The sequence below is a fragment of the Equus caballus genome, chromosome X, assembly GCF_041296265.1.
Source record: "Equus caballus isolate H_3958 breed thoroughbred chromosome X, TB-T2T, whole genome shotgun sequence".
Lineage (NCBI taxonomy): Eukaryota > Metazoa > Chordata > Mammalia > Perissodactyla > Equidae > Equus > Equus caballus.
In genome coordinates, this window is record NC_091715.1 from 72,627,102 (window position 1) to 72,640,848 (window position 13,747).

Consider the following 13,747-nt stretch of genomic DNA (forward strand, 5'->3'; position numbering starts at 1 on the left):
ATTGCCTTCCAAAGTGGCTCTACAAATTTATAATTCTACCCATCAATGTAGGGAAAGTATCTGTTTCTTCACATTCTTACCAAAAGTTGATCTAATGGGTAAATATTGTATATCACCATTATTGTAATTTTTATTTCCATGATTACTACCATAACATCTTTATACCAAATAGCTCTTTAAAAATATCTTGTAGGCTAAAGACACAACAGAGTGAAAATGCATTCTATGGAATGGGAGAAAATATCTGCAAATCATATATCTGATAAGTGGTTAATATCCAGAATATATAAAGAACTCCTACAAGTCAACCACAACAAAAAACCAAACTGATCAAAAACTGGGCAAAGGATTTGAATAGACATTTCTTCAAAAAAGATATACAAATGGCCAAACAAGCACAGGAAAAGATGTTCTACATCACTCACCATTAGGGAAATACAAATCAAAACCACAATGAGACACCACCTCACACCCATTAGGATGGCTACTATTAAAAAAACAAAAACAAAACAACAAACCAGAAAATCAGTGTTGGTGAGGGTGTAGAGAAACTGGAATCCCTGTGCACTGTTGGTGGGAAAGTAAAATGGTGTAGCTGCTACAGAAAACAGTATGGAGGTTCCTAAAAAAAAATTAAAAATAGAGGGGCCAGCCCAGTGGCATAGTGATTAAGTTTGTGTGCTCTACTTGGGCGACCCAGGGTTCGCAAGTTTGGATCCCAGGTGTGGACTTACACACTGCTCAGCAAGGCATGCTGTGGTGGCACCCCACGTACAAAATAGAGGAAAACTGGCACAGATGTGAGCTCAGCAACAATCTTCCTCAAGCAAAAAGAGGGCTGGACCCTAAGACAGTACATTTTATGTTATGTATATTTTCCCACAATTAAAAAATTTTAAAAAATCTTGTAGGCTTCGAAAATCCTTGGACATTAATGAGCCAAAATAAGATGCACTATTTTTGGTAGGTATCACTTTTCATCTATGCTTAGGTTTTATATACTGTGGCATATGATACTGTTATTTGGAGAAAGATTTGAATTTCTTCCACAGATGGACACACAACCATCCTTATACTGCTAACTCTAAATATAGCTCTAAAATGGGCATCGATATTAAAAGCTATTTGACGTAGAAGAAAATTTGTTTTGTATTTTTATAAATCACTAAGAGAAATTCTTTATGTGTATCTTGCTACAATAAATGGAATTATAATTTTTAATTTCCAAAACAATGACAAATAGAAATGGCAGGCAACAGGAGATACTGGAGTATGTGAGGAAGTCATTTGGTGTAAACCTAATTCGGCCTGACTTTGTTTTTTTCAAAAGGGCCTGACATGGCACCAAGCATGCATTGTATATCTGCTTTAAACATTTCCTATGGCAAGAACAAATGGCCTTAAGATAAAGGTGCAACTTCCCCCAACATTGGCATTTCCTGAGGGATAAGCATCTTTCCTTAGGCTAGGAACTGATTGCTGTGCTCACCTGTGACCACCCAGCTCCAGACAACAGACCTGCCACCCTGCTGTGTCCATCAAGACAGCAGACCTACCTGCTGTTTCTATCAATTGCTGTGCCGACAGAGCAGTCTCACGACTACTGTAAAAGGGACATTTCAATCATATGTGAAACACCCTGTTTGGGGGTATACAACCACTCTGTGCACCCCACTTCTTTGGTGCCCTTTCTTCCTTCGGGTAGACAGGCCCTGGGCCATGGTCCTCAGATTTTAGCTCAGAATAAACTCACCCAAATTTTCATTTACAGATTGGCTATGGATTATTTTCGTCGACAATATTAAAAGCTATTTGATGTAGAAGAAAATTTGTTTTGTATTTTTATAAATCACTAACAGAAATTCTTTATGTGTATCTTGCTACAATAAATGGAATTATAATTTTTAATTTCCAAAATAATCCCAGCTTGAATAGCAGAGAATGAGAAAGCAATTTCTTAAACTCTAGAAATTATCTCCTTTGGTTTAGTAAAGCCTAAATGCTTTTAGGTTGTAGCATATTTTATAAATATACTGATTTTGATTTATGGAGCTGTGTGAGACTAGAATATGACTAGCACAACGACATACTGTAAAATGTCATTAAGCCATTTCTTCAACATTTACTGAATATCCATTATGTGCTCAGCACTGATAGCTACAGGATGTTGGCTCTGCCCCTAAGTAAGTAACTATATTCTTTTTTTTTTTTAAAGATTTTATTTTTCCTTTTTCTTCCAAAGCCCCCTGGTACATAGTTGTGTGTTTTTAGTTGTGGGTCCTTCTAGTTGTGGTATGTGGGATGCCGCCTCAGCATGGCTTGATGAGCAGTGCCATGTCCACACCCAGGATTCGAACTGGCGAAACCCTGGGCTGCCAAAGCAGAGCGCACAAACTTAACCACTTGGCCAAGGGGTCGATCCCTAGTATCTATATTCTAAGAGGGACTGTTAAACAACTATAGGGCTAATTTTACTATAAGACAGAATGTGGATACATGTATAATAGAAAAATAAGGAAAGTAGAAAAAATAAGAAAAATAAGACAGTGCATGACATAATTATGGGAAAGGTGGTTATGTGTTTGGATTAAAGAGTGCATGAAGTGAGGAAGACGAAGGAATTTTAGCCCTAGTCTATATGCCACTATTTCTAAATGTGTGTTCCATAGAAGCTAGCCACAATGCTCTATTAAATGGTCCAATAATTTTGGAAATTCTGCATAATACAGCCCACTGTTGGAATGGAAGGTAGAACACATATCAGCATGTTAAAGTCTATGAGAAGTCCTCTGTTGGGAAACCATTCTCCATGGCATTCTCATGATTCTACACATCTTGCAAGCAGAGGCACTGCCTCCCTCTGCTCTGAATGATCTTCTCAAAGATGTTTGTATAGCCTCAGAATACAGGGATAGAGTCTCCCTCCAAAGCAAAAGGCAGGCATGCTTACCACCCTTTATAGAAGATTTGGGTTCCCAAATTCTCTCCCATAATGCAACCCATTGTCCTGTTGTTGCTGTGAGTAATAAAGTCCTTTAACTCTGTCTCAAGAATGTCATGTCTTCTGCCAGGATCTACGAAACTGTGTCAGGCTACCTTGTTAGCTTGCAAGTCAAGTAAAAGCTCAGACCCTTCATAGTTCTTCATACCATGAAGTAAAAAATGAAACTTAATTTTGTTTAAACTAAGGTTACCCAAATTTAATTTTTCCCCAAGTATTCTTATTAATACCCTCCAGAAAAAACTCTGGGAACTGTTATAGCAGACAATATGGACAGAATACTATATGAATGGTAAGTGAACCAGTTAAAAGCCTACTGCATTAGTTCAAATGAGAGAAGATGAGGGTCTTGCAATGTAAAGAGGGTATGACTATGAAGGATGTTGTAGAAGAAGAAAAAAATGACAAAGAAGTATCACTAATGATATATAACACAAAAGGCCCAAGTTTGAGTGGAAGTGAGAGAGAGAAGAGTTTCAGTTGGGACAGAATGAATTTTTTTTGGGGGGGATAGAATGAATTTTTGGATTAGGAAGTCATTCATGTAAAGATGTACAGCAAGAAGTTATACCCAAATCTTCCATGTTTTATTAAATTATTGAGTAAAATATGCCCAAATATATGAGTTGGATACATTTATAAACAGACAAGATCGAATCTATGTCCCCTTATACGCAAAGAGGAAAGAACTAGTACAGAGGCTGAAGTTAAAGACACAGTTGAAAGTTATGATTTCCGGTTTTACATGTAAGGAGCTTGGAAGTTGCCACTCCATTGTAACAAGTAAAGCTGACTGAAAAATCAACAACTCTTCTTGGATCCTTAAGAGAGGGGAGGACACAAACGACTGCCCCCAAGATTGGAGAGACAGACAGGCGAATATAGGGAGTCATGGCTTATCTGAGGAGGGACTCAGAAGTGGAAATTGCCTCAGGAACAATTGCCAGAGTAGGAAAACCTGACCTGTAACTGAAGAATTGGTGGAGGTTCAGCATGGACAACTCTGAGAATTAAAAACTCCAGGGGTACACAATCATAGGGGGCCCCATACAATACTGTGAGATTTACCTCCAGGAACTTGACTAGGTTCCCACAGTAAATACTGGAGAAAAATCCTCTCATGCTTCTGGCAGTGGGAAGGGGAAAAGGAACCATTTTGAAATATCCCAGAGCACTCTCTTCTTATTAAGAAGGCTTGCCTTCAGGGGAAACTAGTTAACCAGAGCATAACCTGCTGGGGTATTATCAAAGTCTAACTGACCTGGAAGAAGGGAAATACTCAACTCTAGCCCACTCCAGAAATCCTGTCACCCTAAGAGGGGATAAAAAAACTGAAAAGCTCTGTGAAGTTCACTGTCCAGAGGCATAGGCTCACTAAAAGACTGAGACCTAATCATAGGACTATAGAACGTTCCCCTCCCCTCACACCTCACCACCACATTACTAAAGGCCAATTTGCAGCAGTTCTTTTCACCCAGTACATCATATCTGGCTATGAAGAAAAAATAATGAGGCACACCAAAAGCCAAAAAAACACAATTTGAAGACACAGAGCAAATAATCAGAACCAGACATGGCAGGAATGTTGGAATTATCAGATCGGGAATTTAAAAAACTATGATTAATATGCTAATGGTTCTAATGGATAAAGTAGACAGGATGCAAAACCAGATGGGCAATGTAAACAGAAAGATGGAAACCCTAAGAAAAAAATCAAAAAGAAATGCCAGAGATGAAAAACAGAAATGAAGAATGCCTTTGATGCACTCAGTACACTGGACACGGCTGAGGAAAGAACCTCCAAGCTACAGGATATATCCATGGAATCCTCAAAACTCAAAAAGCTAAGAGAACAAAGATGAAAAAAAACCAAAATATCCAAGGACTGTGGGCCAACTATAAAAGGTGTAACATACACGTTATAGGAATACCAGGAGAAGAAAGAGAGAAAGAAACAGAAGGAATATTTAAAACAGCAATGACTGAGAATATTCCCAAATTAACATTAGACTCCAAATCACAGATGCAGGAAGCTCTGAGAACATCAACCAGGATAAATGCCAATAAAACTGTAACCAGGCATGTAACTCTTACACTACAGAAAATCAAAGATAAAGAAAAAACTGTGAAAGAAGACAAAGGAATAAAAGACCTTACCTATAGAGGAAGAGAGATAAGAATTGCATCCGACTTCTCTTCAGAAACCATGCAGGCAAAAAGAATGGAGAGAAATATTTAAAATTGAGAGAAACACCACCAACTTAGGATTCTATATCTTGTGAAATTATTCTTCAAAAGTGAAGGAGAAAAAGACTTTCTCAGACAAAAAGAATTGTGGGAATTTCTTCTGAGAAATGTTAAAAGAAGTTCTTTAGAGAGAAGAAAAATAATATAGGTCACAAACTTGGATCTACATAAAGTAAGGGAAAGCACTGAAGAAGGAATAAGTGAAGGTAAAATAACTTTTATTTTTCTCAATTAATCTAACAGGCAGTTTGTTCAAAATAATACCAACAACGTATTCAATTGTGTGTGTGTGTGTATGTATGCTTATATATAAGTGAAATGAAAGACAGAAATGATACAAGGGATGGAGGTTGGGGGATTAGGATTATTTTGTTACTATAAAGTACTCACACTACCCATGAAGTGGCATAATGTTACTTGAAAGTGGACATGGATTACCTGTAAATGTACATTGCAAACTCTAGGGTAACCAGTAAACAATGTAAAAAAAAGTATAACCAATATGCTAAAGAGAGAAAACAGAATCATATATAATGCTCATTTAAAACCACAAGTATATGTTGTCCACAAGAAACCCACTTTAAATAGAAAGACACATATAGATTAAAAGAAAACAGATGGAGGAAAATATACCATGCTAACACTAATCAAAAGAAAGTAGAAGCAGCTATATTAATTTCAGACAAAGCAGACTCAAATGAAGGAAAGTTATCAAGGATAAAAAAGAGCACTACACGATAATAAGGGGGTCAGTTCTCCAAGAGACATAACAGTCCTTAACATGTATGTACCTAACAACAGAATGTCAAACTATGTGAGGTAAAAACTAATAGATTTGCAAGGAGAAACAGATGAATCTACTATGATAGTTAGAGACTTCAACACCCAACAGACAGATCTAGCAGGCAAAAAAATCACTAAGGACATAGTTGAATGCAATAACACTATCTGTCAACTGGATATAATTGACATCTATAGACTACTTCATCCAAAACAGCAAAACACACATTATTCTCAAGCTCACATGGAACATTCACCAAGATAGACTACATTCTGGGCCATAAAACATGCCTTAACAAATTTAAAGAACAGAAATCATATGATGTCTGCCCTCAGACCAGAATGGAATTAAACTAGAAATCAATAACAGAAAGATAACTGGAAAATCCCAAAATATGTAAACAACACATTTATATTTAACACGTGGAGTCAAAGAAGAAATTTCAAAAAAATTTAAAAATATTTTCAACTAAATAAAAATGGAAACACACTGGGGTCTGGCCCTGTGGCTGAGTGGTTCAAGTTCTACAGGCTCCACTTGGACAGCCTGGGGGGTTCACAGGTTCAGAACCTGGGTTCAGACCTACTCCACTCATCAGCCATGCTGTAGAGGCATCCCACATACAAAAAGTGGGGGAGGACTGGCATGCATGTTAGCTCAGGGCTAATCTTCCTCAAGGGAAAAAAAAAGAGGATTGGCAACAGATGTTAGCTCAGAGCGACTCTTCCTCACAAAAGAAAAAAAAACGGAAACACATCAAAATCTGTGGGACACAGCAAAAGCAATGGTTAGAGTGAAATTCATAGCACTGAATGCATGTATAAGAAAAAAAGAGATGAAAAAGCAACAATCCAAGTTTCCACCTAAGGAAACCAGAAAAAGAACAAATTAAATCCAAAATTAGTAGAATAAATAATAAGAATTAGGGCAGAAATTAATGAAATTGAAAATAGAAAATCAATAGAGAATAAAATCAATGAAACCAAAAACTCGTTTTTTAGAGCGATCAATAAAATTGATAAGCCTATAGCCAAGCTAACTAAGAAAAGAGAGAAGATACAAGTTAGTAATATCAGAAATGAAAGAGGGGATATCACTACAGATCTCATGAACATTAAAAGGATAATAAAAGAAAACGAACTGTACACCCTACAGTTATGATAACCTAAACGAAATGGATCAATTCTTTGCAAGACAATTTGAAGAGACAGACAATGTGAATAGGCCTTATCTATTGAAGAAACTGAATCAATAATAGTAACTTTCCAAAACAAACTATCTGGCTCAGATGAGTTCAATGGTGAATTCTACCAAACATATAAGGAAGAAATTATACCAATCTCTACAATCTCTTTTAGAGGATAAAGCAGAGGGATTAATTCCAACTCAATCTATGAAGCCAGCATTACCCTAATACCAAAACCAGAACAAGACATTACAAGAAAAGAAAACTACAGACCAGTATCTCTAATGAACATAGATGCAAGAATTTGAAACAAAATATTAGCAAATCAGCAGAATGGTGTCAGCAACATGGTGGAGTGAGCTGTTCCCTTTGTCTCTCCCCCTTCGAACTACAACTAAATGGACATTCATTGATAGCAGAGGATACCCACACAGCACCCTAGGACGCCTGAGAGACCTGTGGTAATATATATCTGAAGGTAGATGGACTACCCCCAGGGAGGTGGTGGAGATAGGTAAGAACTCTCTGGCCCCTAGGGAGGCCGGTACCCATGTACGACTGCTGAAGCGCTCATAGCACCACTGCGGCCCTGAGGGTGGGTGTGTGTCTTGGCAGGACTGTGGAAACGGGACAGCAGCCCTGAGCCCCTGTGTTTTGCTCTTTGGTCCAGTGGGAAAGCCCACAAAGCCACTGCAGTCCCAGGGACCAGCTCTGGTTCAGACCCAGTGGGGAGGCCCTGACTATCAAGCACAAAGGCTGGTGCGACCTAGGAGCAGACAGTGGCGTACATGTGGCCTAGGTGAAAGTGTCCTTGGGTGCCGCAAATGTCCCCAGTACCAGGGCGGCCCCAAAAGAGGGAGTGTGACTTGGCGGGACTGTGGGAGCAGGCAGCAGCAGCCCTGAGCCCCTGTGTGATCACTCTCTTGACTCGTATGAGAGTCCACAACCCTACCATGGTCCCAGGGAGCGGCTTTGTCTCAGATCCATTGGGGAGGCCACATCTGCCAAGCATAACAGCTGGTACAACCTAGGACCAGATGGCAGCAGAGCTGTAAGTCCAGGTGAATAAGCTCCCAGGTGCAACAAATGCCCATAGTACCGCTGCAGTCCTGAAGGGGGGAGCGCATCTAGGAGGGACTGTGGGAGCAGGTGGCAGCAGCCTGGAGCCCCTGAGTCATTGTTCTCCCAGTTGCTGGGAGACCCCACAGGGCCGCTGAAATCCCAGAGTGGCCCAGGCTCAAACAGGCACAGCTGACAGGGATTCTGGTGGGCTCAGATTACACAGCTCCTGCCCCCTCCACCACAGTGGCAGCAGGTGGAAGCTGTGATCAAATTCTCTATGTGGAGGCACAAATCCATACCATCAATCAGTATGAAAAAATATATTAAATCTCCAGAACAGAAAATGACAAGTACCCAGAAATTAATCCTGAAGACACAGAAATCTATAATCTAAATGACACAGAATTCAAAACAGCTATCATTAAAAAACTCAACAAGTTAAAAGAGAATGCAGATAGACAATTCATCAAGTTCATGCGCTACTTCACAAGAGATTGAAACTATAAAGAAGAACCAATCAGAAATGTTGGAGATGAAAAACATAATGGATGAGACAAAGAAAAACCTGGAATCCCTGCAAAATAGAGCTGCTATTATGGACGACAGTTAGCAGTCTGGAGTGCAGAAATATAGAAAGGCTTCAGATAGAGAGAACTAAGACTAAAAAGAAGTAAAGAAATTCTCTGAGAAATATCCAACTCAACTACGAAATGCAACATAAGGATTACAGGTATTCAAGAGGGAGAAGAGAAGGAGAATGGAGCAGAAAGCTTGTTCAAAGAAATAATAGCTGAGAAATTCCCAAACCTGGGGAAGAAGCTGGAAATATATGTGACAGAAGCCAATAGATCTCCAAATTATATGAATGTAAAAAAAAGACCTTCTCCAAGGCATATAGCAGTAAAGCTGGCAAAAGTCAATGACACAGAATAAATATTAAGGGCAGAAGGCAGAAGAAAATAACTAACAAAGGAACTCCTATCAGGCTTTCAGCAGATTTCTCAGCAGAAACCTTACAGGCTGGGAGAGAGTGGAACGATAGATTCAAAATTCTGACAGACAAAAACTTTCAGCCAAGAATAGTCTATCCAGTGAAAATATCCTTCAGATATGATGCAGAAATAAAAACTTTCCCAGATAAACAAAAGTTAAGGGAGTTCATCGCCACAAGACACCCCCCAACAAGAAACCCTCAAGAAGGCCCTCACACCTGAAAAAAAGAAAGGGATTACAAAACTCCGATCAAGGAGATAAACAGACAAAATCAGAAAATCACAGATCTCTATCAGAACAGGTTAGCAAACAATTATAACATTAAAAATAAAGGAAAGGAAAATACCAAAAATAATCTTGTCATTTTAACCACACACTCACAACACAAGATGGAATAAGATGTGATGATGATAACTTAGAAGGGGAAGAGGAAAGGGACAGAATTGGCTTAGTCTAAGGAAATAAGGGGCTATCAGAAAATGGACTGTTGAAAAGAGAACCTTCATACACTGCTGGTGGGAATGCAAACTGGTGCAGCCACTATGGAAAACAGTATGAATATTTTTCAAAACATTAAAAATAGAAATAACACAGTATCCCACTACTGGGTATTTATCCAAAGAACATGAAATCAACAGTTCAAAGAGACTTATGCACCCCTATGTTCACTGCAGCATTATTCACAACAGCCAAGATGTGGAAGCAACTCAAGTGTCCATCAACTGATGACTGGATAAAGAAGATGTGTTATACATATACAATGGAGTACTACTCAGCCATAAAAAAAAGAAAAAATCATCCCACTTGCAACAACATGGATGGACCTTGAAGGTTTTATGCTAAGTGAAATAAGCCAGACAGAGAAAGATAAACACTGTATGATCCCATTCAAATGTGGAAGACAAACAAACACATGCACAAAGAGAATTGCTTAGCAGTTACCAGGGGGAAGGAGGCTGGGGGGTGGGCACAAAGGGTGAAGGGGTGCATCTGTATGGTGACTGACAAGGAATAACGTACAATTGAAATTTCACGGTGTTGCAAACTATCATAACCTCAATAAAAAAAAGTCCAATATAAAACAGTGTTGCAATATACTCCCTCTTGTGTATGTCTATATAATAAATATCTCACGTGCTGTACTCATATAAAAAAAAAATTAAGGGCTGGCCCCATGGACGAGTGGTTGAGTTCCTGCACGCCGCTTCACTGGCCCAGGGTTTCACTGGTTCGGATTCTGGGCACAGACATGGCACCGTTCATCAAGCCATGCTGGGGCAGTGTCCCATATAGCACAACCAGAAGGACCTACAAGTAGAATGTACAACTATGTACTGGGGGGCTTTGGGGAGAAGAAAAAAAAAAGATTGGCAACAGATGTTAGCTCAGCTGCCAATCCTAAGAAAACAAAATTAGCAAATGAAATCAACAACACATAAAAAGAATTATACACCATGACCAAGTAGGATTTATCACAAGTATGCAAGGCTGGTTCAACACTCAAAAGTTAATTAATGTTATCCATCACATCAATAGGCTAAAAAAACCCCACATGATCATTTCAATAGGTTCAGGAAAAGCATTTGACAAAATCCAAACCTATTCATGATAAAAACTCTCAGTAAACAAGGAGTAGACAGAACTTGCTCAACTTGATAAAGAATATCTACAAAAATCCTACAGCTAACATCATACTCAATAATGAGAAACTCGAAGCTATCCCACTAAGATCAGGTACAAGGATGTCCCCTCTCATTACTCCTTTTCAACATCATACTGGAATTTCTAGTTAATGCAATAAGACAAGAAAAGGAAATAAAAAGCATACAGATTGGGAACGAAGAAATAAAGCTGTTTTTGTTCACAGATGACATGATCATCTATTTAGAAGATCTGAAAAAATAAACCAAGATAACTTCTGAAACTAACAAGGGATTATCGCAAGGTTGCAGGATACAACGTTAATATACAAAAGTCAATTGCTTTCTTATATACCAGCAATGAACAAGAGAAATTTGAAATTAAAAACACATCATTTACATTACCATCCTCAAAAATGAAATACTTAGATATAAATTCGGGAAAACATGTACAAGATCTATATGTGGAAAACTACAAAACTGTGATGAAAGAAATCAAAGAACTAAAGAAATGCAGAGATATTCCATGTTCATGGAGAAGAAGACTCAATATTGTCAAGATCCCAGTTCTTCTAACTTCATCTATAGATTCAGTGCTATCCCAATTAAAATCTGAGCAAGTAATTTTGTGGGTATTGACAAACTGATTCAAAAGTTTATATGAAGAGGCAAACCCAGAATAGCAAACACAATATTGAAGGAGAACGAAGTTGGAGGACTGACACTACCCAACTTCAGGCTACAAGTAATCAAGACAGTGTGGTATTGGCAAAGAAAAGACGAACAGATCAATGGAAAGGAATAGAGAGCCCAGAAATAGACCCACATAAATATAGCCAACTGATATTTGACAAAAAAGAAAAGGCAGTTAAATGGGGAAAGGATAGTCATTTCAACAAACGGTGTCAAAACTGGACATCCATGAGTAAAAAAACAAACAAACAAAAAACACCTAATCTAGACATGGATCTTACACTTTTCTCAAAAATTAACTCAAAATGGATCATAGACCTAAATGCAAAAGGGAAAAATATAAAACTCCTAGAAGATAACATAGGAGAAAATCTAGATGACTTTGCATACAGTGATGACTTTTTAGATAAAACACCAAAGACACAACCCATGACAGACATAATTGATAAGTTGTACTTAATTAAAAACTTCTGCTCTATGAAAGACAAAGTCAAGAGAGCGAGATGACAAGCCACAGAATGGGAGAAAAAATTTGCAAAAGACATTTCTGATAAATGATTATTATCTAAAATATAAAAAGAACTCTTAAAACTCAACAATAAGAGAACAATCTGATTTAAAAAGGGACCCAATGGGGTCTGGCCCTGTGGCCTAGTGGTTGAGTTCAGTGTGCCTCGCTTCAGTGGCCCGTGTTCCCGGGTACGGACTTACACCACTCGTCAGACATGCTGTGGCAGTGACCCACATATAAAATAGAGGAAGATTGGGGGCCAGCTCTGTGGCACAGCAGTTAAGTTCACACATTCTGCTTCAGTGGCCCAGGGTTCGCTAGTTCAGATCCTTGGTGCGGACCTACGCACTGCTTATCAAGCCATGCTGTGGCAGGCATCCCACATATACAGAGGAAGATAGGCACGAATGTTAGCTCAGGGCCAATCTTCCTCAGCAAAAAGAGGAGGATTGGCGGCAGATGTTAGCTCAGGGCTCATCTTCCTCAGCAAAAAAAAAAAAAGGCGGGGGGCACAAGACCCTAACAGACGTCTCACCAAAGAAGATATACAGATGGCAAATAAGCATTTGAAAAGATGCTCCATATCATAATTCATCAGGGAAACGTAGATCAGAACAAGATACCACTAAACACCTATTAGAATGGCCAAATTGCAGAACACTGACAACATCCAATGCTGAGGATGTGGAGCAATAGGAACTCTCATTCTTTGCTGCTGGGAATGCAAAATGATACAGCAACTCTGGAAGATATTTTGGCAGTTTCTTACAAATCTAAACATACTCTTACCATATGATCCAGCAATCGTGCCCCTTGATATTTACTCAAAGGAGCTGAAAACTTACGTCTGCACAAAAACCTGCACACCGATGTTTACAGCAGCTTTACTCATAAGTGCCAAAACTTGGAAGCAACCAAGATGTCCCTCAGTATGTGGATGGATAAAGAAACTCTGGTACATCTAGACAATGGAATATTATTCAGCATTTAAAAGAAACGAGCTATCAAGCCCTGAAAAGACACGGAGGAACTTTAAATGCGTATTACTAAGTGAAATAAGTCAATCTGAAAAGTCTACATACTGTATGATTCCCACTATATGGCATTCTGGAAAAGGCAAAACTGGAGATAGTAAAAAGATCAGTGATTAACAAAGATTAGAGGGGAGGGATGAATTGGCAGAGTACAGAGGATTTTCAGGGCAGTAAAAATACTCTTTGTGATACCATGTTAACAGATACATGTCATTATACATTTGTCCAAACCAGTAGAATGTATATGACCAAGAGTGAACTGTAATGTAAACTATGTACCTTGGGTGATTATCATGAGTCAATGTAGGTTCATCAACTGTAACAAATGTAGCACCCTGGTTGGGGATGCTGATAAAGGGGGAGGCTCTCCATGTGTAAGGGCAGGGAGTATACGGGAAATCTCTTATCTACCCCTCAATTCTGCTGTGAACCTGTAAAATGCTCTAAAAAAATAGTCTTAATTAAAAAAATACAAGTGAGAGAGGTCATGATTCATAGAGCGGGTGGGTATGGGATCCAGGGCACAGAAAAAAGCTTAACCTTTGAACAAGATGAAGGAGCTTTTCCACTAAGACAAGAAGCAAAGGGGTAAACACAGG

General features: G+C 38.8%; 1 protein-coding gene across 1 annotated transcript in view; it reads right to left on the bottom strand.

The window, feature by feature from the left end:
• MAGT1 (magnesium transporter 1) overlaps window positions 1-13,747 on the bottom strand; it is a 44,474-nt gene that overhangs the window by 16,002 nt on the left and 14,725 nt on the right. The window lies entirely within an intron of this gene.